The 23,329-nt window shown below is 49.1% G+C and overlaps 1 protein-coding gene across 20 annotated transcripts in view; it reads right to left on the reverse strand.

Moving 5' to 3' along the window:
* GNG12 (G protein subunit gamma 12) overlaps positions 1-23,329 on the reverse strand; it is a 122,817-nt gene that overhangs the window by 18,140 nt on the left and 81,348 nt on the right. The gene's annotated exons all lie outside the window — the stretch shown is intronic.

The following is a 23,329-nucleotide window of genomic DNA, read 5'->3' on the forward strand; positions in this document are numbered from 1 at the left end:
AAGAGAAGTAGGTATTTCAAGGAAAGGGCAGGAAGAGCTCGCTGGATTTGGGGACTTGAGTGAGCACTTTCCACAGTGTGAAGGAACAGGGGTCAGAGGACAATGGGCTACAGAGAGAACCATCAGTTCAGGGACATGGGCAGAGGAAAAGTTAGAGGAACTGGCCGTGCAGCAAAGACAAGGACTTGGCTGGAGACTTTCAGGGGCAGGAGCGTCATCTTAAGAGATGACTGGCACCAGGGAACACCTCGGAAGGACTGGGGGACGCTTGCAGAGAGAGAAGGGCGTGACCTAGGGCTGGGCAGGAGACCTGGAGGGCACAGGAGGAGGGCCAGATGGGGGGCAGACGGGAGGATGAACAGCAGAGGGTGGAGGCAGACACCTTCTAGATGCGTGCAACATGGTGCGCCTCAGACACTCGGAGCAGAAGCAGCCAATCACAGGGAGCACATTGGTCCCATTTCCCTTATATGAAGTTGGAGAAGAGGCAGAGCAGATGTAAGGTGATAGGGACCACAGGAGTGCAGAGTGGGTGCAGAGGCGGCCAGACTGGCCAGGACTTAGCTGCTAACTGCTGAAGCTGAGGGATTTCAACAATTAAGTTGCATGGGGTTCATTTTGATTGTGCATATGTTTGAAAATTTTTACTAAAAAATTATAGTTCTGTGATCCTAAACACCACAGAACAGATGGCACGGCAACTATTAACATTACCAGCTGAGATTTATCCTTAAGGAATAAAAGGTATGTTACATGATTAACTTCTCTCCTCAGGTCATGATCTAACAAGTACGTCCAACGTCCACAGTACAAAGGAAGCAACTGCCTTCTGAGGGCGCACCAACGTGGTCTGGGCCCTCTGTCCATGTCACGCAGGCCCGTGGTCTGGGCCCTCTGTCCACGTCACGCAGGCCCACGGTCTGGGCCCTCTGTCCACGTCATGCAGAGCTCAGGCTCTGGGTTTCCTTTGCCAGGAAGCATCACTTCCCTGAGGCACCTGCCAAAAAGGAAAGGCCCAACCTTGTGCTCCAGTTACCCAGAACCTGGACATGCCCATAGACTGCAAAATATGACAGATTTCTTCATTTCACCTTTCCCACAAAAACACAGCAAGGGGGCGGCGCCTGTGGCTCAAAGGAGTAGGGCGCCAGCCCCATATGCCGGAGGTGGTGAGTTCAAACCCAGCCCCGGCCAAAAAAAAAAGGCAAGGGAACATGCTATCACTGCCTTCCAAACACGTCTGGGCATGAGGAAACATGTCCTCCAAACATGTCTGAATTTTGATAGAGAACAGAGTCTGCGGGATTCCTAGAGTGGCCAGCAAGACGAACATTGTTCTGGGCCTCGCAGTTAAGGCACCTGTTTCGAGCCTCACACGTACACGTTTACATATTATATTTGAAAGGAGCAACACTGAAGATACAAGATGTTCCCAAGTTTTCTTGAAGTTCTAGTTCATTCTCTATCTGAATTTACTAGAATTCTCCCTCTAAAAGCAAACTTGTTGATTTAACAACTTTTTAAAACTGTTACTTAAGGGTAAGTATGAGTGGGACGGGAAAGGAAGCTAGGTCAGTTAAGGTCCAAACGCCACCAGCAACATCAATGCAGTTTAAATCATGGGTCGCCCACAAGGTCCAGTTCTACCTTAGTTCACGGAGTTTTATAAAATTTTAGGATGTTTCAGTTCATCTCAGGGAATGACGTAAAATCTCTCAAAAATACGAATTCAAATTCATTAAAAAATTCTTCTGTAAATAAGGTATAGAACTTTTAAGGAAGGTGGCTGGGTTAAAACACATCGTAACAAAACTAGAACAATGATGTCAATTTAAAGATGCTGCAGGTTACTACAAACTACCAGCTTGTTCTGTTCTCACCCTCAAGACTTCATAAAACAAGATCAAACAGAAGATTTCCCACTTCTAAGACCTGTTCCAGACTTTCTGTGCCAAATTTAGAAAATTCTGCCTCCTTTGGTATGTGAGGAAGTGACCAGACCAGGAATCCCGAGTCTTGGCTTTAAATCCCTTCACAAACACTGACCTCGAGCTCAGCCAGCGTGCGAGTCTAGTCCTGCCTCTGATGCGATGACAGTTCTTTGTATCTTCCAAATGTAACACACAAATAATAAGTCTACTATGAGACATGTGGACAGCCCTGAGTGGCAGCTGTTCAACTCTTCATACTCTGAGACACAGAGGGAGGGATGGCACATTTTTGGGCTGGGTAGTGAGCGGCACCTCCAACCCCTCACCCAGTGAGATGACAACGTGGGCCCGTGGTGGTGCTGTAGCTGAGTGACGAGGGCCTGGCCCAGTGTGTACAAGTTGGAATCTCACTTCTGTCCCCTAAGAGACAGGATCTTGTTCTGCTGCCCAGGCTGGGCTGCAGTGGCGGGGTCATGGCACGCTGTGGCCTCACTTCTGGGTTTGAGCGGCCCTGCCACCTCAGCCTCCCAAGAAGCTGGGACCACAGGCCAGGGCCATTATGCCTGCCATATTCTTCCTTCTAATAATCTCACATGACCTCAGAAGAAAGAATTGCTTTTCCTCTTTTCAATAGAGCATACTTAATGATAGATTTTTTTCTGCTTTCTTAGAAGCAGATTATATCTGCGCATACGAGGGTGGGTGGAATAAAGACCCAAAACACAGACGAAGCCCCTACAGGATAGATTCATCACCGGCTGACTTTTGGAGTCATTTGGACAGCTCTTTTAACACACCCACGTTCAAACCTCACCCCACACCTCCAGAATCAGAGAATCAGGGGTAGGACCTCAGTGCCTTCTGGAAAAGCTCTGCTGGTGTTTTGTGATTTTTTTTTTTTTTTTTTTGAGAGTCTCACTCTGTCACCCTGGGTACAGTGCTGTGTCATCGCAGCTCACAGCAGCCTCCAAGTCTTGGGCTCAAGCGATCCTTTTGCCTCAACCTCCGGAGTAGCTGGGACTACAGGCGCCGCCACAACATCCGGCTAGTTTTTCTATTTTTAGTAGAGATGGGGTCTCACTCTTGCTAAGGCTGGTCTCGAACTCCTGAGCTCACCCCAGCCTCCCACAGTGCTGGGATTACAGGCGTGAGCCATCGTGCCCGGCCAGCCCCCGTGATTCTGATGTGCACTACTGGTAAGAGCCATGAGCAGGGAGCACATCAGGACTGCTTGGCCAGGCCAAGGTCTTCCTGACTGCTCTGCCTGGTGGCGTGGGCAAGTCATTGCCCCTCTGGGCCTCAGTTTGTCCTCAACGGGGGGGGAGGACACACATGGTGTGGTCCCCTCTGCCTCTCTGCACAGCCCTCCCTTCCCCCGCTCTTCAGAACTGCTCAGGCCACAGGCACAAGCTTTTGATATGTACATATTATTGTAATGATCAAGACAGGCACTGTGTCACTGAAGGGAGGTGAGTAGGGGACAAACTGCAGCAGGTGCACCAGTGCCTAACAGAATTATGCACCTGGAGTGGGGCTGGGGGACAAGGTCAGCTCTTAGCTGCTCCTGCAGCCCCAGAAGACATTGTAATTGGAGACCAGCCTATGGGGGGTGGGGGAGTGGGGAGTGTTTCCTTACCAAGGAGGTTCTAAAGCAGGTAAGCGTTCAGGAGAAAAAACACAGTAGGACCTCTAAGCTGACCACCCAAGGGACTGCGACACACTGGCCAATGTACAGACCAAGGCTCCTGTGCTGATATATACACGTGGTTCATGTCTGGTCTGTGGAAATTAGGTCGGGGAGGGGTCAGTGTGGGGAGGGGTCAGCTATGGAGGTTCTATTGCAGTTTTAATGGATTGTCTTTCTTTCTTTTTTTAACCCATGCCCACACAGAGTGCTTTCTTCCAGACAAGCATGTTTTGGAAAAGGGTATCACAGCAAACTGAAGTTTTTGGCTGAGTTACCACGTGCGAAGTGGTGGTGACTTACTGCTAGTTTTCAAAGAGAAGAGCAGGACTCGGATGAGACCTGGAGTACAAGCAACAGTTATGAGGCATTTCTAAAAATGTTACAATTTCAGACAGAGCTCACAACCCCTCTGAATACTGGCCTCCGGCCCCCACCCCACCCTGGGGGTGTCTTCCCGTTTCTGATGGGCCCTGACGTCTTCCATGCTCTTAACTCAGCTGTCCTTGGAGATCTTGTCCAAATGCCCACCCTCCTGTGGCCCCTCCCCTCATCATCTCCAAGTGCCTGTAGAGAACTGACCCATCTGCCTCTGGCCTGAGCCCGAGAACCGCCCCTTCACCCCTCAACTTGCCTGTTTCTGGAACTCAGAGTCTGAATCCCCTCCCTCTACAGGAGCTGCACTCTGGATGGTACTCTCTCTGCTAATGAAATACCTTTGTGACAGCTGCCTGGACTAGAATCTTCTGTTCTCTTTCTGACACCACCGGGCCCCCCCACATCAGAAGGCCTGACATCCTCCCCGACGTCTACTCTCCGAGATTCCTCTCCAGCCCACAGCACCCTGTTGCTCAGGCCCTCCCTGGCTATGTGTGGGGACAATGCCGCAGCCTTGGTTTTCTCAGTTTCCCTTGAGCCATCAGACAGTGGCCCACTGTCCGGACTCCTGGACCATGGCATGAGCTCACTAAACAGATGCGAGTGAGTCCTCTCTGCCCAAAGCCCACCCTGGTGAGCCTGCTCCCTGGTGACACCCTGAGAGTACTCTGCAGGTCCCCAGGGCTTCCTGAAACAAAGAATTCGAAACCTCTGCTGCAGCCACTCCAGACACTACAGTCAGATGAGTCTTCCTAAGATTCAATTCTTATGACTCTATACCCCTCAGAAATCAGATGGGGTGGGGGGTAGGTCACCATAGTCCTAACTCCACCAGCACAGGTGCACCTTGCCAGTCTAGTACCAGGAATATTCCAGAGCTGTGCACCTGTGTTCACCCAAAGATGGGTGTCAGAATGTTCACAGAAGCACTTTCCAAACACACCCCGGATGGAAACTGTCCCAGTGAGCAGCCGGGAGCAGACTGACCCACTCGAAACACGCAGCCGACGCGCTTTAACCGACCGACCCACTCGGAACACGCAGCCGACGCGCTTTAACCGACCGACCCACTCGGAACACGCAGCCGACGCGCTTTAACCGACCGACCCACTCGGAACACGCAGCCGACGCGCTTTAACCGACCGACCCACTCGGAACACGCAGCCGACGCGCTTTAACCGACCGACCCACTCGGAACACGCAGCCGACGCGCTGTAACCGACCGACCCACTCGGAACACGCAGCCGACGCGCTTTAACACGCAGCAGGACGAGTCCCACCAACAGCTGGGAGGCGGCAGCCGAGGAGGGATGGAGACGCACCCACCAACGCAGACCCCAGCTCACACTGCTCACACCAACCCAGGGACATCCGTCGGTGCTGCTGCCAAGGTCAGGAGGGGGTGGGGGCAGCTCTGAAGGGGAAGGAAAGTAGAGAGGAAATGCAAGAGGCTCCCAAGTGTCACCAATGAATCATACTCACGATTTGGGTACTTTTCTGTATAATATTTTACCTCAAAAAGCTTAAAACAAGCCATCAAATGTTCCAAATTAACTATTGAACTAAATGAAACTTTCACTGTGGCTATAACTGACCCTTCCAGAGTCTTCTCTTTAGGATAACGTTGGGGGGATGTGCACTTTCTGGGAGCAGCGTCCACTGCATTGCAGCATTTGCAAAGGGCCCCACCACCCAGAAAAGGTGAAGAACCATGGCTCGCCTTGCTGTTCCTCAATGGTCCCTAAGATTTAACTGACTCACTCCTGACTCACTCAGAAAGCCTTCTGACTGCTCCCTTTCAAGGGCCTGTTTGTAGGGCCTCCCCGTCACCTCTACCGCCATCACTGTTGGTCCCCGACCACAAACCACCAGCCCCTCCCACAGCTATTTACCAGGGGTCTGCTGTGGTGCTTCCACAGGCACTGAGGATGCACAAATAAGCAGACCCTGCCTCTGCCCCAGGGAGCTTTCCAGGCACAGATGCAGCCCCACATAACCCCCGGCAGAAAGGGAGCATCAGCTGAGAGAGGGTGAGTGCAAGGTGAGTTCAGAGGGGGCAGTGGTTACTTCTGGCTGGGGAAATCCAGGCAGCTTCATGGAGCTTCATGGCACTGCCCTGCAGCACGTGGAGCTGGGAGGGAAAGGGCCCTCTCAGGCAGGTGCTATGAAAGCCCGGAGCCCCTGTGGGGCCAGAGAATTATATCTTCTCAGAGCAGAGACCCCAGGAAGATCACTTAGAAGCTACGGCCTGCAGTCAGAAGGTTGCTATCAGGCCTTGGAGGTCACTGAAAGGAGTGAAAGGAGATAGATTAGGGGGATTGCTTCCTCCTGGGGGGGGGGACAGGGGGCACTCATGGCCTTGCCTCTCTGGAACTTTCAGCTTTTCCTTTATAATGTGGCTATCTGTATGCTTTTTGTACTCTCTTCCTTGACTTGACTCAACCAACCTAAAGGAGAAAACAGATGGTTTTAGCACTAGCACACCATCCTACGTACCATGGCACTCCGTGAACGTGTATGCTATGTGCAGTGACCTGCGCCTGTAATCCTAGGTATTTGGGGAGGCAGAGGCAGAGGATCACTTGCAGCCAGGAGTTTGAGACCAGCCTGGGCAATTCAGTGAGACCCCATCTCAAGAAAAATTCTGAAAAATTAGCTGGGTGCCGTGGTGTGTGTGTGCCTGTAGTCTCAGCCACTGAGGAGGCTGAGGCAGGAGGATCCTGAGCCCAGGAGTTTGAGGCTGCTGTGAGCTGTGATTGTGTCACTGTACTTCAGCCTGGGCAACAGAATGATACCTCATCTAAAATTACAAAATACAAAACAAACTTTAATGAACGTGCGACACCCATTTACAATGGTTTTGAATGAATGAGAAAGGAGGGTTCAAAGGGAAAACATACAGGGACTAATATAAATGAGCTGGACAAGTCCAGGTGCCTGGTTCACCCCTCAGACCCTAAACAGTCTGTGCCTAAACGGTCACTATTCTGAGTGACATCTAAAGGAAAAACTTGCAGTTGTGAAGAACGTTCAAAGTTACTTAAGGACTCTACCTGGAGCCCGCGTGAGAAGTGCCACCTGCCTTGTAACCTCGAATGAACTGCTATTAGTTGGGGGAGGGGGGAGTCCTTAGAATAAAGGGAACATTATATTGAACTTCCTGGAACTTGGAATCTGAAAGTCCAGCCTTACCCTGTTCCTGGACTTCCAGTGGCATCTGGCAGGTGGGGAGAAGAAATAGGTAAGAAATGGAAGGGCCTGAGAGGTTAGCCCAGCAAGGAGACTAAGGACTTTGAACGCTGTGAAGGAAGGGACCCGGCATGGCGGAGGAATGAACCGCTACTGGGAAAGAAACCAACGAGGTACCGAGAGGTGGGTCCCACAGCTCACCTCAGCCAATAACCACGTTCATTGTGCTTTTTCTTTGTATGTCTCCACTTACTTCTGAAGCTCTTTCATCTTGTTACACACCTCACAATCACCCTGTAAGGTCTGGCTGCCACATGAAAGTTCCCTCAGAACTGGGCCAAGAATCTGGATGTCTGACTCTCAGATGAGGTTCCCTCTGTCTGTCTCAAGGCCTCTCTGGAAGGGTACCTTTCACGGAGATACCTCTGCAGGGGGGACCCCAAGACAGCTGCTGCCCTCCCGCCAGTGTGCCCACTTGTGCATGCTTAAGGGGGGCTCCATTTGGCCCGGCCTGGGTGATTAAGTGTTTTATCACGGCCAAGAGCAATACTTGGGAAGCTGAGCCTTGCAGGATCTGAGCAGCTGGCATGGCCTACCCGAGGGCGTGGGAAAGGAAAAGCAAAGCTCAGCACCATTTGCAACTCTACAAGCTCCCGCCTGGTTCCTGCCCTGGTCAGTGTTCAGGGGCTGGGGCAACTGCAGCTGGCACCGCACGGGGTGTGTGGTGTGCAGGGGCCGGGGCGATTGAGGCTGGCCCCACATGGGGTGTGCAGTATGCAGAGCTGGGGTGATTACAGCTGGCCTGGCATGAGGGGTGCAATCTGCAGGGACGGAATGACTGCTGCTGGCCCCACATCAGGTACACAGTATGCAGGGCCGGAGTGACTGCAGCTGGCCCCGTGTGAAGAGTGCAGTGTACAGGGCCGGGGTGACCGCAGCTGGCCCCGTGTGAAGAGTGCAGTGTACAGGGCCGGGGTGACCGCAGCTGGCCCCGTGTGAAGAGTGCAGTGTACAGGGCCGGGGTGACCGCAGCTGGCCCCGTGTGAAGAGTGCAGTGTACAGGGCCGGGGTGACCGCAGCTGGCCCCGTGTGAAGAGTGCAGTGTACAGGGCCGGGGTGACCGCAGCTGGCCCCGTGTGAAGAGTGCAGTGTACAGAGCTAGGTGACCGCAGCTGGCCCTGTATGCCGTGTGCAGAGTCTGAGTGACAGTGGCCGCCCAGTGTGCAGGGCTAGGGTGACAGCAGCTGGCCCCGTGTGAAGAGTGCAGTGTACAGAGCTAGGTGACCGCAGCTGGCCCTGTATGCCGTGTGCAGAGTCTGAGTGACAGTGGCCGCCCAGTGTGCAGGGCTAAGGTGACCGCAGCTGGCCCTGTATGCCGTGTGCAGAGTCTGAGTGACAGTGGCCGCCCAGTGTGCAGGGCTAGGGTGACCGCAGCTGGCCCTGTATGCCGTGTGCAGAGTCTGAGTGACAGTGGCCGCCCAGTGTGCAGGGCTAGGGTGACCGCAGCTGCCCAGAAGGTAGGAGTTTCCTGCCTTCTCACTGCAAAGCCTTCCAGCCTGCCAGGCAGCAATGCAGTGCAGGCCACCACTATTTAGTGTAGCCCTACACTAGGGCTAGACCTTAACTTTTCTTAAAAAAAAAAAAAAAAAAAAAAAAAAATCAAACTTTACGTATATGAATAAAATAAGTTAAAACTTTCCATCTCATTTCACTCAAAAAGGATAATTACTGTCAATACAGCCCTTTTCCTCCTTCCTCACCTTTTTCTGGCCTTTGCAAACATAAGCACCACACACGTGTATGATTTTTAAACCAGTAAGATCACATTTACATGTAATAGTTCTGCAAACTGCGTTTTTCACTCGACTATAAACTTCAGGAACAACCAGATTTGGCTATATAGAAGGTTGGTGTATTTTTCTCGCTTTAATTTATTTTGAAACGCTTATAAAATTTACAGAAAAACCAGAAAGGATGACATAAAAGGATTTAGGGTCAATTCTACAAATTAGTGAATTCCTGCGATTGCGCCTTCCTAATGGACCTCCCCCAAGCCGTCCTGGAAGTCCCTGCAAGGACCAGCTCAGAACACATTGAGAAGGGGAAGAGCAAAACCTGATCAGACGCTGTCCACCTATCGCAGGACCGTCCAAGCGCCTGGCAGGCTGCTGCTGGGAGAACAGACCAGAAGCTGAGCCTGCAGAATCATAGGGTCCCCTCCTCCAGAGCTCATTCCCACTGGAAAACAGTCACAGGTACCAGGAGGCAGTGGCAAATTCAGTGATGGTGCAAAGCTTTGCGATGCTTCCCCTTTAGGCAACCCAGGGGTCAGTGGTCTGCAGCAGCAGCCTGGCTCAAGCACAGGGAACTTAAAAGAATTTCTCATTGAAGACTCTGCAGGGGACACCCACAGTATACGGCTGACCTGATAGTGGTGTCGGAGTGTGTGTAATGCCCTCCCTGGGGCAGAGACTGGAGCCCAGGTCCAAGCCAAGCTGCTATCTGAACCAGCAGATGGGGAGGGGCAGCCAGAGCTGGAGGACGTGGGTGGGACTCACTGCTTCTGTGATAGGGCTTCTGAAGGAAGTAGCATTTTGGCTGTGGCCAGGCCCCGTAGAGAGCAACTTTGAACATTTTTTTTTTTTTTTAATTTTTTTGGCCTTTTTAGGCTCTAGAAGGGAACAAATCTTTTGATTCCTCCTGCTCCATTCAGAACATTGAGCACTTCTCTCTGTGCAGTGGCGTCTGAGGCCTTAGATGTGGTGAATACTTTAGTCCTCACAAGTGCCTTCCCAGAGAGGGCCACAACATCCCCATGACAGACAGGGAAGAGATAACTGACCTGGGGACAGAGACATGAGGTCTGGCCCCAAAGCCGAAGCACCCGACCATCACAGCCCCCCGCCTCCTCAGACGTGTGTTTCTCAAAGTACATTACAATGTAATAGTGTACAGGGATGGATGCGGGCTCCACTGTGCTTTGGGAAGCCCTCATTCACACACAGATAGGCAGCCTTCCTTCACCAGGGCTTCCCTGTATTAAGAGGCACATGGTCTGCAGCACCTCCTCCCACTTATGAGAGCAGAGATGCTTCCTAGGAGCGTCTCCCGAGCTCAGTGTTCTGCTGCCCAGACTACGTGCTGGCAAAGGCTGCTCCTAGGAGCAGGGGGCAGCGCTGCCTGCCCTGCAGCTGTGTGACTCGAAGTCCTGCTTAACCAGAGCCTGTCTCATCTGCAAAAGACGGGCACAGTCCCCGTGCCACTTGGACTACGTGAGGATGACGTGCACAGGACAGCCCTCCTCTCAGCATTCAGTAATGGGAGCCCTCAGGATCATACAGAACACTAAATAATTTAACAAAGGAACTACGAGAATTCAGTGAAAAGGAGCAGAGAATCACAGCAGATACAACCTGAGTGACCTTCACTAACAGCCCGTCAGAAATCCGAGAGAAAGTCTCTCGTGAAAATACCCTAAGACACCACAGAATGCAATAGCACCCCAAGGAAAGGGGAAACATGGGAAAGTATTTTTTAAAATAGCTCAGACTTAAAGTTTCTTGGGCAAAGAGGGCCCTCTGATAGCCGATAGCTGCAGACCAACGACATGGGCCTCTGCCTGAGTGTCGACCTGGCTGAGTAGCCTGTCACAGAGAAAGGGCCAGGTGCCAGCACCGCTGTGTGGTGACAGAAGGAAGTTGCGGGCATTTTCGGGGGTAAATTCTCACCACTGGGCTGAAAATCTCTTGCTACGCACAGGACATCTTCCCGCCCCCACTGAGGAAGTGTCTCTAGCCTCATTTCATGTGCACCACTGGGAACAGGGCAAGGGGTTCATCAGGGGCTCAGCTACACTGGACACCCTGTCACTCCCTGATGCCTTCTCCCCACCTTCTTCCAGCTGCACCCACCAGACACAAGAGCACCCCCAAGAAACAGAAGCCCCAAGGCCCACCCAGTGGCCCGCAGGGACAAGGCTGCAGAGCAGGGCCAGGGCACTGGAGTGACTGGCTGGCAGTGGGCCGGGCAGTTCTGGCCACTGGGCCCGCTTCCTGCTGTGCAGCTGTGTAAGTGTGTCTTGTGCTGGGCCAGGGCCTGCTGGCAGGGCTGACCGGGGAACAGAGCCACCAGCACAGCCTCGGTGGAGCTCTCTAGAGCAGGCTGCAGGTTAGGCCGGGCCCAGGAGCAGTGACCCCCACAGGAGATGCTGCCTGTGTCAGGGAAGCCAATTCCCTGGCAAGCATAGCCTGAGAAAGGCAGGAACCGCGAACTGCAGGGAATGGTGGAAAACGGCTGAGCTAAAACCTGGGAGATTAGACCAGGCTGACTCAGGATGGTTCCCTTGGGTCCCTTCTCATCAGCCTCAGTTTCCTCATGAGATGAGACAGGCTCATCTTTCTCTCTGGGCATCACCTGCGCAGGCACCAAACTTAAGTACTCTAACATTCGCAACACTGGAAAGGAAGCATCTCACACCCCATTTTGCAGATGTGTCAACGGAGGTTTGAAGGAGTCAGTGTGGCCAGCACTGTACAGGTACATTAAATCCTGGCTACACAACATTAGGAACTCAGAATTGTGCATATTCAGACATATCGCCTCCTGAAATTCTACACAGGCTGCTAAGCTTCCTTACAATGAGGGCTGCAACTAAAATCAAGTCTTAATTTTTCGACACAAGCATTATTCACTTGATAAATTATCCAATGCAAATTAAAAATCGTTCATCAGCCCTTCTCGGGCTACTGATTCTCTTGCATTGCCAAATGGGATGTGCTTTGGGAATTGTAAATGAAATGTGCAATCAGCTGGAGCAAAGTCTAACTATAATCTTCAGATTAAATCATCAGCAAGACAAACCACTAACAGTTCTGCGGGCACATACAAATGATTTCTGTTCTGTGACAGTATCTTGTTCATTGGTCTGGAGCAAGCTGAAATTAAAAGACAGACCAGGCACTTGGACAGGGAGGGAGCCCTGCGCCCAGGGTCAGAGACCTGGAGTGTATCTGGCCCTTGTTGGTAACTACTGTTGGGCAACTGTGTAAACCACACAAGTCACTTAACCCCCTTCAGCATCAGTAAAGCAAAGGCTTACATTAGATCAGTGTTTCCTACCGCCTTAATATAAAGACTCCTTTCCGTGTACACACACTTAGGAGATTCTCCTCCCTCAAACGCAGGTGTTTTGAAGCCTATTGGTTATGAAAAAATTTACTAAGAAGTTAACAGAATAGCTCTTTGTTTTATTAACTGCAAGGATATCAGAATAGCACTCTCAGGTTTGAAACATCATTACTCAGTTTTTGTCCGTAGGTGGCCCCTATAAACATTTGCTTACCCTTCCCAATCAACTATTTATTCCCCTTGCCGTTCTTCGCTGTGAATTTTGAACCTTTGTATTAAATGGTCTCACGTTTCCTTTACAGTGGCAAGCTTTATCCTATTTTATGATAAGCCAATTATTTATAAGAAGCTACATACCAGGCTTCCATTTTTTTGTTTTGGATAATAAAACATTTTTAGTTAGTGATTTTGTTTTGCATTAAAGACTCACTGCACGATAGCCATGGGTTAATTTATTCATCAGATATATACTGAATGCCCATGCCAGATATATAGTCGCTCTCCTCAGAAGGTCTGTTCCTTGACCTCAAGACCCCCTCTGTTCGTTAGCCTCAACCTACCCCAGAGCTATGGTCTCCTGTCTCCCCCTGCCTGCCCCACACCACCTGGATTTCTAAAATGCAGCTCAGCCTTAACTCATGTAGAGCAGACTTCTAGACTCCCTCCCACGCTTGCCCAACCCTTCCTCCTGCCCACTCCCATCTCTGAAATGGCAACAGCATTCACTAAGTGCTTAGGCCCAGGGGTCAGGTCTACAGAGAGTTGATCATGGGGACCAGTGTGACCTTAATCCCGTGTAAGTTCACTGAGAGCCTCCTGGGTGCCAGGGCCCCCAGGGACACAGGCGAGGCAGGCCGACACCACATAGGTGATGTGAAGCTGAGTGTTTGATGGAGATGTCCTCAGTGTTGGGAAACTGGAGCACCAAGGGGCTCTAGTAGGGGATGGGAGCAGCCTCTCAGAGGGGTGCTCAGGACCTACACTCTCAAAGAAGAGCCTGTTTCAAAGCAGTCTACTTGGAAGGTTAGAAATTTACTCCTACTAACATTGCCACTGCTCAAAATATCTGACAGATGAACTTCAAGGGCAAAGTATGTTTCTATACTCCTGTAGGACAAAGCAAATCAGAGCTGGCCACACCCCAGAAACAGGGAGCTCAGACCAAATCAGTGACCTGCTTAATTGAAGCCTAACTTTGTCCTAAGCGATTTCCCTCTTCAGAAAGCATCAACATGTTCATGCCCTCTGTCCCAATACTCTGAGCCCAGGGAATTTATCTTAAGGAAATCAGGCAAAGTACATGTCCTGAGATATTTACTACAGTGTTATTTACTGAAAAATTAAAAAAGAAGGAAAATACAGAAAACACAAATAAATAACTCATGGCATGCCAACTGCATGGAACGCTCTACCACTGAGGATATGTTTGAAAATTGTGTTGCCGTATGAAATGTTTAGGATATTACCCTGAGAAAAAATTATATAATTTCATCTGTGTTTCACACAAGGTATTTAAAAATTATGCATCAGATGGCTAAAGAGCAGAACATACAAAAATGAAGTTAATTTGCTAGATAGGTCTATGAATAATCTTACTCTTATTTAAACAAGAACAATTAGAAACAGCAAGTCTTTTACTTCTTCACTCACCTGGAGCAGAGGTCTGCAAATTAAAGCCTGTGGGACTGATTTTTGTAAATAAAGTTTTATTAGAACACAGGCATGCCTACTTATTTACATATAATCCATGGCTGCCTCTGCCTTGCAAAAGTTGAGTGGTTAGGATAGAGACTGCATATCCCACAAAGCCTAACATATTTATTTGGTCCTTTATAAAACAAGTTTGCCCTCTATCGCTCTAGAGTCAGGAAAAATTCTGTTTCAGTCTAGAAGTCCACCACATACACAATTGCTATGTTTAAATGTCAGTGTCTCTCCAGAATCCGTATGGAGAAGTCCTAAGCCCCAAGGTGATGGTGATCAGACAGCGAGGGTAGGACCTTCACAATCGGATTAATGCCCTTATTAAAGACGCTGATGGGAGCTCATTGGCTCTGCCTGGTGAGTAAGCAGGGAGAAGGTGCCCCCTGTGGGAAGCAGGACCTCAGACACTAAGCCTGCCAGAGCCTTGATCCTGGACTTCCCGGGCCCCAGAACGGTGAGCAACAGGTGTTTGTCACGAGCCATCCAATTTATGGTGTTTCTATTGTAACCAACACGCATACGGCTGAATGAACAAGCAATCTTCTATGCTTTATATTTCCATCCACTAGTTTTTTAAGGAAAAAGAAAACCCAGACAATAAAACTACTCCCCCAAATACACTTCCCCACTGTTAGTTTCTATTTCAGCACGAATACAAAGGTCATGCAGTAAACAGATAGCTTATTACCTCATTTAAACCTCTGTTCACTTTTACAAAATATGGACTGAGGGAAGGAGACAAATACTGCTGAATTTAAAGGTTCTTTCCAGCAACTAAAAAGTACTTCCCACAATTTAAGGGTGTTTTGTTTTTAAAGGAGTTAGATTCCTGGCCAGCGCAAGGGTGCACCTGCACAGTAGGGCCTCTGCCCTCTTGCCTAAGGCCATTAACACGCAGAGACTACAACAGATTTTTCTCCCAAGCTATTCCCCATTGCACTAAAAAAAGGCCTTCACCTTTGAAGAAAGTTCACCATATTCTGTCCAAAGTCCCTAACAAGTTACCTGTGCCATTAATTGCCTGGCAACTGTTTTCTTTGTTTGCCAAGCAGGGAAGAACTGTAACCCTAGCTTAGGGTCAAAGGCTTATTCTCAGGTTTTAGAGGAACAGGCATTGTCCCAAATAGAAAACCAACACCAAAGCCACAAATTGCTCTTTGATTCCAGCATTTTGCAATCTGTAACAATTAAACTAGATGTTTGATATTAGAACCAATTAACTTAAAACATTATATAACTTAGGAAAAACTCTAAAATTGGATCAAGAAAGTGAAGCCTAAGTCATAAAGTCCCAAACTGGCGGTTGGATGAAGTTGGCTTGCAGATCTGTTTCATTTGGCCCACTGAAAATTATTCAAAAAAGTGCAGCCAACATTTAAAAATTGGGAGTTTTCACATTAAAAAAAATCTCTTTCTGGTGTTTTTTTTTTTGAGACAGTCTCTCATTACGTTGTCCTCCATAGAGTGCTGTCCCGTCACAGCTCACAGCAACCTCAAACTATCAAGTGTAAGCAATTCTCTTGCCTCAACCTCCCAAGTAGCTGGGACTACAGGCACCCACCACAACACCTGGCTATTTTTTTTGTTAGTTGTCGTTGTTGTTTAGCAGGCCTGGCCCCGTGTACGTGGCCGGCACCCTAACCACTGAGCTATGGGCGCCGAGCCCATTTCTGGCTTTTCTACGAGAACACATTCCCACGTGGATGCTTGACTACGGCTGAGTGCAGGTGCACGCAAGGCCGGGCCCAACCTCACCTCCGGCACCATGGTGCTTGCCTGGGCACCCCAGGTGGATGAGGGTGTAACCATGGGGTGAGCCAGCTTTTGGAAAGTTGTTCTTATGTTTCAAGCAGGCAGTGGGGTCAAGGTCAAGTCTAGGAACCCAAACCTTCAAAGTACTGAGACTGCATGTCAGTCCCTTCTGCTTTTCCACTTGGAGGTGGCCCAAACGTGAACATCTCTCCAAAAAGGACTTAAAGGTTCACGAAATTCACAAAAGATTCATCTAGCCCAATGTGCATCAATACTGAGAAATGTTTTATTCTCATGACCCCAGTTGTGCTTCTCCCCCTGATGTACTCTAAACTGACCTGACCTTTAATGATCTGGTAAACATGTCCCAGCATTTTCTAGAGGCCAGTCGCTACACCATATACTCAAAGTTCCAGAATTATCTAACTCAAGGCTTTGGAAATTCAGCTGGGAAGAAAACTCCCACTCAGACCAAAAGATAAGATACTAAGAGGGATAAATCTGGAAGAAAAACAGCACAGAACCGTGTGCAGAACAGGGGACATACTCCTGAGAAGAAAGGGATCTCGGTTATAAGTGAAGTCGCTAAATTTCAGAGAAAGGTCACTGGCAAATTATACCATATGCTTATTCTGTACATTAAAGAATACGGCTTTCCACTTTTGGGAACATCATTTTTGGTGGTATATAGACAGATTTTTTTTAATGGGAACAGCTCATATTTACTTAAAGATTACACATCAACCAGCAGTTATATGGATTGTTTGAGACAGGATTAAATTTAAAAGTGACTTAATTTAAAATAAAGAAAAACAGTAAATATCTGATATTAGGCAGTATGCAGGTGTGATAAATACTCTGATGGTGGCGTGCAAAATACTGGTGTCTAGAATGTGTTACTGTATTAGGAGGTACAAGCTGTCTACTTATCACTCAGGAAGAACCAGGGTTCTCTGACTGCTCCATACAAAATCCAGGGTAACACTGGACTCACTGACAGCCCCATCTCCGGGTACAGCATTTTCACTGAAGCCATCTCCTGGGACCTGCAGCCTAGGAGGGAAGGGATGGGGCAGGTGGGTGAGGCTGAAATGCCGTGTAGCGTGTCAGGAATCTGAACCCAGAATTCTCAGCACCAGGGGTGAGCATGCGCTGAACTTAGGACCTGAAGGAGCAAAGAGGTCCTCGTTGCCAACGTTAGCTGCATAGGCAAAACGTGAATAATAAAAACTGCACCCAATTCCATGGAACAGATGCTTCCATACAGCAAATGAAAGTTTTTATGCGCTGCAGACACAGCCAAAGGCAACAGAAGGAAAAGAGTGAAACCTAGATAAGGCTGGGTTAGATAAGGGCAGGGTCTGGCCGCAGGCGCTGTAGGCAGGATTTTGCAAGGAGAGTCCCAGGGAAGACATCTGTCTCTGAATCTGCTTCCCGCCCACCCCACGCCACCCCTGAAAACATCCTATCAAAATTCATGGTATAAAAATCTCAAAACTTCACAAAATTTGAGAAGCAATTAATATAGGCTATTTTAATACTTAAAATATTTCTGTATTTCTATTAATTAAAACATAGAATTTGGTTGGGTGTGGTGGCTCAGGCCTGTGATCCCAGCACTCTGGGATACTGAGTCAGGTGGACTGCTTGAGCTCAGGAGTTCGAGACCAGCCTGAGCAAGAGCGAGACCCCCTCTCTGCTAAAATAGAAAAATTAGCCAGGTGTTGTGGAAGGTGCCTATAGTCCCAGCTGCTTGGGAAGCTGAGGCAAGAAGATTGTGTGAGCCCAGGAGTTAGAAGTTGCTGTGAGCTGTGACACCACAGCACTCTAAGGGTGACAGTGAGACTCTGTCTCTAAATAGATACACAAACAGAACTGTGTTGGAAATAGGCGAGTTCTGAGGAAGAACAGTCACGCAGCTTTCACAGAGACACTGGCTTCTAAGACGTGGGAACATTAGTTGTATGTCAGATACTTTTCTGGAAATACTGACATCATAATAGATAAGATGGCATTTACATCCATCAGTGAAGTACTAAAAACGGTCAGTGGAAATAACGCAAGCCACTCTGGGTGTGTTTGTGGGGGGGGGGGGGGGGAAGAGACCCCAAAGGGCACTGCTGAATGACAACAGTAACGACACCACCAGTGGTGACCAGGACAGTATTTGCTGAGTGCTTCCCGACCCCCTCATGCGGTCGTCACCCCAGCCCTGGGAGTGACTGCTAACCTCCCTACCCCTGTCAGGAGAAACTAAGAGAGCCAGTCAGAGCTGGCATATGATCCCAGGTGAACGGACTCCATATTTTACTCCTGAGATGCTGGTCCCTCCACTGCCTTCCCAGCAAGGTGGCTCCATGTTCAATAGCAGGGTCCTTGGGCCAAGGAGCGCTGAGTGCCGCCCGGAGCCTGGGCTGGAACTCCCCCGGTTTCTTCTCTGCCGTGCCCCACGTGTGCTCACGGCATGTCTCTCAGTAACAGATTTTCAAAGACATAGAGAATGTTTGTGACAAGGAACACGAGGGCCCACAAATCTCAGTCTGGCTCTATAGAAGTGGACAGCAAGGGCCACGTCCAGAGTCACGACTGTATGACCGCCACTCATCCGGCAGCTGCTAAGAGGATGCGGGTGTTTCTGTGACAGGCTGAGTAGCTGCTCCCTCATTCCTCTCACGCCAGCCCCTTGGAGTGTGCCCTGGGTCTGCATCGTGGGTGGGAAGGGTGACAAGTCACCTGCACCAGATCACATACCCAGCAGGGGCAGGCCCAGAATTTGAGTCTACACCTTTGTCGCTCCACATCTTAGAAGCTTGGGTCCTACTTAGAACCATGGCCTAGAGTAGCAGCTAAGTTCACAGACTTGGTGCGACCAGCTCTTCCGCCCACGTGCTGTTTGAGGGCAAGTCACTCTGTGCCACCTGCTGTAAGGTAAGGTGAGCGGAACTGTACCCACCCCGTGGGTTGTGCTGAGTAATGAAGGCAGTGTCATCTGCAGACTTTGGAACAGTGCCTGAAACACAGCGGATGTTTACCTAAGTGTGTGAAATAAAAATTTCCCTCTCTGTGAGCACTTATGTCCACCAGACACGGAGCTGTTTTCTACCTGAGTTGTTGAACTGAAGGACACATTTGGAAAAGAGCTCCAGGCTTTAGTCCCAGGTCCGACATGAATCAGCCCTGGGGCTTGGAGAAAGCATTTCAGCCCCAGGGCCTCCTTTCCTGCCCCAGTGTGGCCCAGCAGCAGAGCACCCAGAAACCGGAGTCCAAATCCCCTGGGGCCTGCTCTCCCATATAGGATATAAACAGCTTCATTCCTTTGAGTCTCAATTTTTTTCCTCTAAAATGAAGAAAAAGATATCTGTGCTCCTATTTTACAGGGTTGGGGGCAAATAGAGCAAACATGAGCGCCTGGGTAAACAGGCTCCCCAAGAGCACCTCCTGCTGCCGGGAACAGGTGGACACTTATAAATATTTGTGGAAATGACTCCCACCATCTACTACGGCCTGAAGAAACCGTTTATTACTTGTCTCTCCCTCCCCTTAGAATCTAAGGTCCCTGAAAGCAAGGGTATCTGCCTCTGTTCCTGCAGCTGGCAGAGTCAGCATTTAACATTTACTGACCGAGTTTGTGGAAAGTATGAACACATGAGTCAACGATTAAATCACTGTGAAGTTACATAGGGAGCAAACAAACTGAACTAAACATTTTTAACAAAACCCCACAGGACTAGGATACAGAAGCAAAGCTGTGGAGGGACCAAGCCCTCCCTGCGTCCCCTGACCCCTCTAACTCCTTCTCTTTGGGGAGTTGGCTGGGGTGGGGGAACAGCAGAGTTAAGATACTATAAAGTGGTCAAATTAACATACTCAGCAGGCACCCAGACTTTCTAAAGCTGATACCAACTGGGATAATTAAAGGCCAGAGCCTTCTCCTTTTTTTAATTGACTCCCCTATAAACTACCTGCTGACAAAAGCATAATTACGTTGATTCCTGTAAGAACACATGAGGACACTTTGCTTCTTCATTCTTAATTAAAAAAAGTCTCCACTTTCACCCCAAGCTCAATGAGCACTTAAATTCACCAGAACTAAAAGGAAAGTTAGAAAAATAACTTAAGAAAAAAGCAAACCCAAAACCAAGCTAAGCCTGCAACATCCCTTCTTCCCAGGAACCAATTCTGGAGGCTCAGAAGTGGCTGAGCCAGGGAAGGCAGCCCAGGGAGGTGGCCACACCAGCTCCTGGGGCAGGGGATGCGGCCAGAAGCCGCCCCCATTACTGACTGTCCATATTGTCTAAAATAAAAGCTGCCCTTTAAAAATTACTTTCTAAAAATAGAAGGGTTCGCTTGAATCTACCAGTTGGTGTTTTGATTTTTAAATTATGTACAACAATGTATGCTTGAAACCCAATATAAGTAACAGACGCAAAAGACCTGACTTCCAATTTGAAAACAAAAGGTGACTTGACATTCCCAAAACACACACACATTTAAGAAAAAAAAAAAAAAAAAAAAATTACTTACTCCAAATAAATGGAAGAAAAACCAGTGAGTTTCAACTTAATTACTCCAATCTTTCCTGATGCCATTTCTGGATCAAACCTTCAAGCACACAAAACTATAAGTAGTTCCTAACGGGCAGCTTTAAAAGCATAACTTTTGAGTGTTGGGTGACCCAATTCTGTGTCTTTGGAATAAGAGTTTTAAAGTCCCCCGTCATTAGGCACTAATCATAACCAGAGCATATTTCCAGCAAAGGGAAGATACATTTCACATGAAATGGGGCTACTCTTAAAAGGAGTTGGGTGGGTAGGTGGGATTATCAGAAGCATTAATGCTGTCTGCTTCTGGACAAAAAGAAGTTTCTTTAATGTTTGGTTTGACCTGTGAGCTTTTGCTCAATTTTCAGATAACCTATAATTAGATCAGATTTAGACATGTTGTGGGTGGGTAGCATCATGTGTGGACCATGAAAGTCACCATCTCTCCCCCTCTCCCCGGAACAAACACCCACAAACTGATGGCCTGCTCTGAAGGTTAAACTGGATATTTCAACTGTCAAGGAATGTTCACTATGCAAACAATGTCGGCTCCCGGTGCCAAGGCAGAGACGGAGGGGCTTGAGGCTGCTGGTGCAAGAAGGGTGGTGGGGCAGAGGGGATCCCACAGAGAGGCTGAAATGTTTCCTTATTTTAATCTGCAAAAGACAAGTAATTACAGAGCTTGCTATATCAGAAAGAGTCTGTGTGGGGAGCAGGTGGAAGGGAGAGAACGGAGAGAAGGCAGTGATAACGAACCTTCTTTTTGTCTGGGGGTGGAGGGAGGAAGGAGAGAAGCTGCAAAGTCCAGTACAATTGACTTTTCAAAGGAGTCTTCTGCTTGTAAAATGTTTCTTTTGAAGAGTGGAAATCCTAGGCATTTAAGAGTTTGGTTAGAGATCAATAAAGAAGTATCTGGCTTTCCAGAGGCAGAGGTGGCAGGCAGTCTCCAATCAGAGACCAATCAGATATATCAATCATATATAACAGAGCCCAGCAACCACACCAAGGCTACTGGGAAGATGGGGCTTGCTTTGCAACAACCTCCTATGTTCATTTTTCCCCAGAGAAACAAAAGGAGCATGGGATCTTCCAGAGGCAGCAGGGAGGACGGGAGGACACAGGAAGCAGAACTCAGGGCTGGGGAAAGGGGACAAGAAGAGGGTGGAGTGGCGACGGCAGCGTCTGCCCTGGGACGGCAACTATTTTATGTGTACCCTGGGAGAGTTCCTGGAGTCATTAACATGAACTGCCATTCTTGTTTTTCCAGTGGTGATTTCATCCCAGAAACTCAGAATTACATGTCATGGCTTTGTTTTTGGAAAGGCAGACTCTCCCCCAAATAAAGGAGCTCTGCATACCGCTGAGAGCACACAAGATCTGAGATGTCTGCAGAGCTGATCATTAACCAGCCTCTGCAGGCAGGCCTGCCCTTCCCCTGCTGGCCATCAAGCCGCCTTCTGTTTGATCCGCCCTGTCCTGGTTACTTGGTTTCTCCCACCCATTTCCACGCATTCCTCCATAACACATGTGAAGTCCAGAGCAGCCTCCCCTCTCTGCTGGCTAATCCTCTATTTCCCTCATAAACCCTCCTTTCTCAAAATAAATTTGTCTCTGACTTATTTTCCAAGGTTTCTCCCTCTTCCCACTCCTCTGAGGGAAGGAAAAGAAAAGCCAAAACCCCTCCACGCCCTCTTGAGTAACAGGGAGAGCAAAGTGAGGTCAGGTCTGTAACTACTGCAGAGGTGTCTGAGAATAGTCTTGCTAATGAAGGCTGGAGGGAGGTGGATCCGGGCTGTTTTCTGTCTTTTCACTGGTGGGGAGGCTATGGATAGTTACTTAACCTCCCCTAAACTTCAGTATTCTCATCTGCAAAATCTAACTTTAAGTTAGGATAAAATCATTTCAGGATAAAATTATTAGAAGCTTTTAATGATGTAAAACCCCTTCCAGGGTTATAAGGGACTTAAATGAAACAAAGCACATACTGGCTCCAGGGCTGGAAGCTGGGAAGCACTCAATAAATGTTTGCTATTTACTATTATTATCATATGAATCCTTCCGCTAGGAATGTCATACCTTTTCTCCACTGCACTCCTGGAAAAGAGGACTCAGTGCTTCTACAAGCTAAACAGTAGTAAGGTATCTATCAGCAGGAAGTCCTGATGCAATTATCTGCTGTGGGCAGCCCTGGGAAGCCCTTCTCAGAGGCAGCCTGCAGCAGAGAAAGGCTTATTTTAGGAGCCTCCACTCAGGACAGACCAGTAGACTGGCCTGCCGGCCGCCCGGGCATCCCCAGCCACATGCCCTCCACAGGCTGTCAGCATTCCCCAGGGGGCGCACAGGCCCCAAACTGGAACTCGGCTGCCTGCCTGCCCCTTTCCCTTCTCCCTTTTGGAGACCTCAAGGCTTTAGAGAAATGGAAAGCAATAGCTCTGGCTCTCAAACAAGGCAAGGACTCTGTCTGGTCTGGAGTCGCTGGTTACGACCTGTCACAGAAACACCATGTCAGGCTGCAAAACTTCAGTGCACTCAGAAGGGTTCTGATTCATCAGGGCGTGCTTTGGAGCTGGAACTCTGGGCATGGGAGGTACCCACGCTGCCCAGCCTGCCAACAGCTTATCTTCCTTGGAAAACAAAAAAGAAAAATGCCCAAACCTTTCCTAATAAGGTAACGACACATGCCATTTGTAGTCAGGAATTGCTGGGCACACTGGGATCATAGGACACCCACTGCGTGCACCATCAGCCAGGCTCTGCAGGGAGGAGGAGGGGAGTCTGCAGTGTGCCTCTGGGGCTGCAAATAACCACGTTCTCCCTGTAACCACACCTGCCCCCGCCCCGCCCCCAGCGTCGGCTTGGCAGGGCACTGTGAAAGGTTTCCAGCTGCGGCTGCCTCCTAGGCAGGACTTCTCTCTCCAACTAGGTACCTGCTTCTGGGAGGCAGAGGCTCCTTTCCTTTGTTGCATCCTGCCATGCTTATCATGGGTGTAATCTGCCCAGCAGTCACCCAATAAACGCTTGAT

Source organism: Nycticebus coucang, chromosome 5 (genome assembly GCF_027406575.1).
Source record: "Nycticebus coucang isolate mNycCou1 chromosome 5, mNycCou1.pri, whole genome shotgun sequence".
In the NCBI taxonomy this organism is placed as follows: Eukaryota; Metazoa; Chordata; class Mammalia; order Primates; family Lorisidae; genus Nycticebus; species Nycticebus coucang.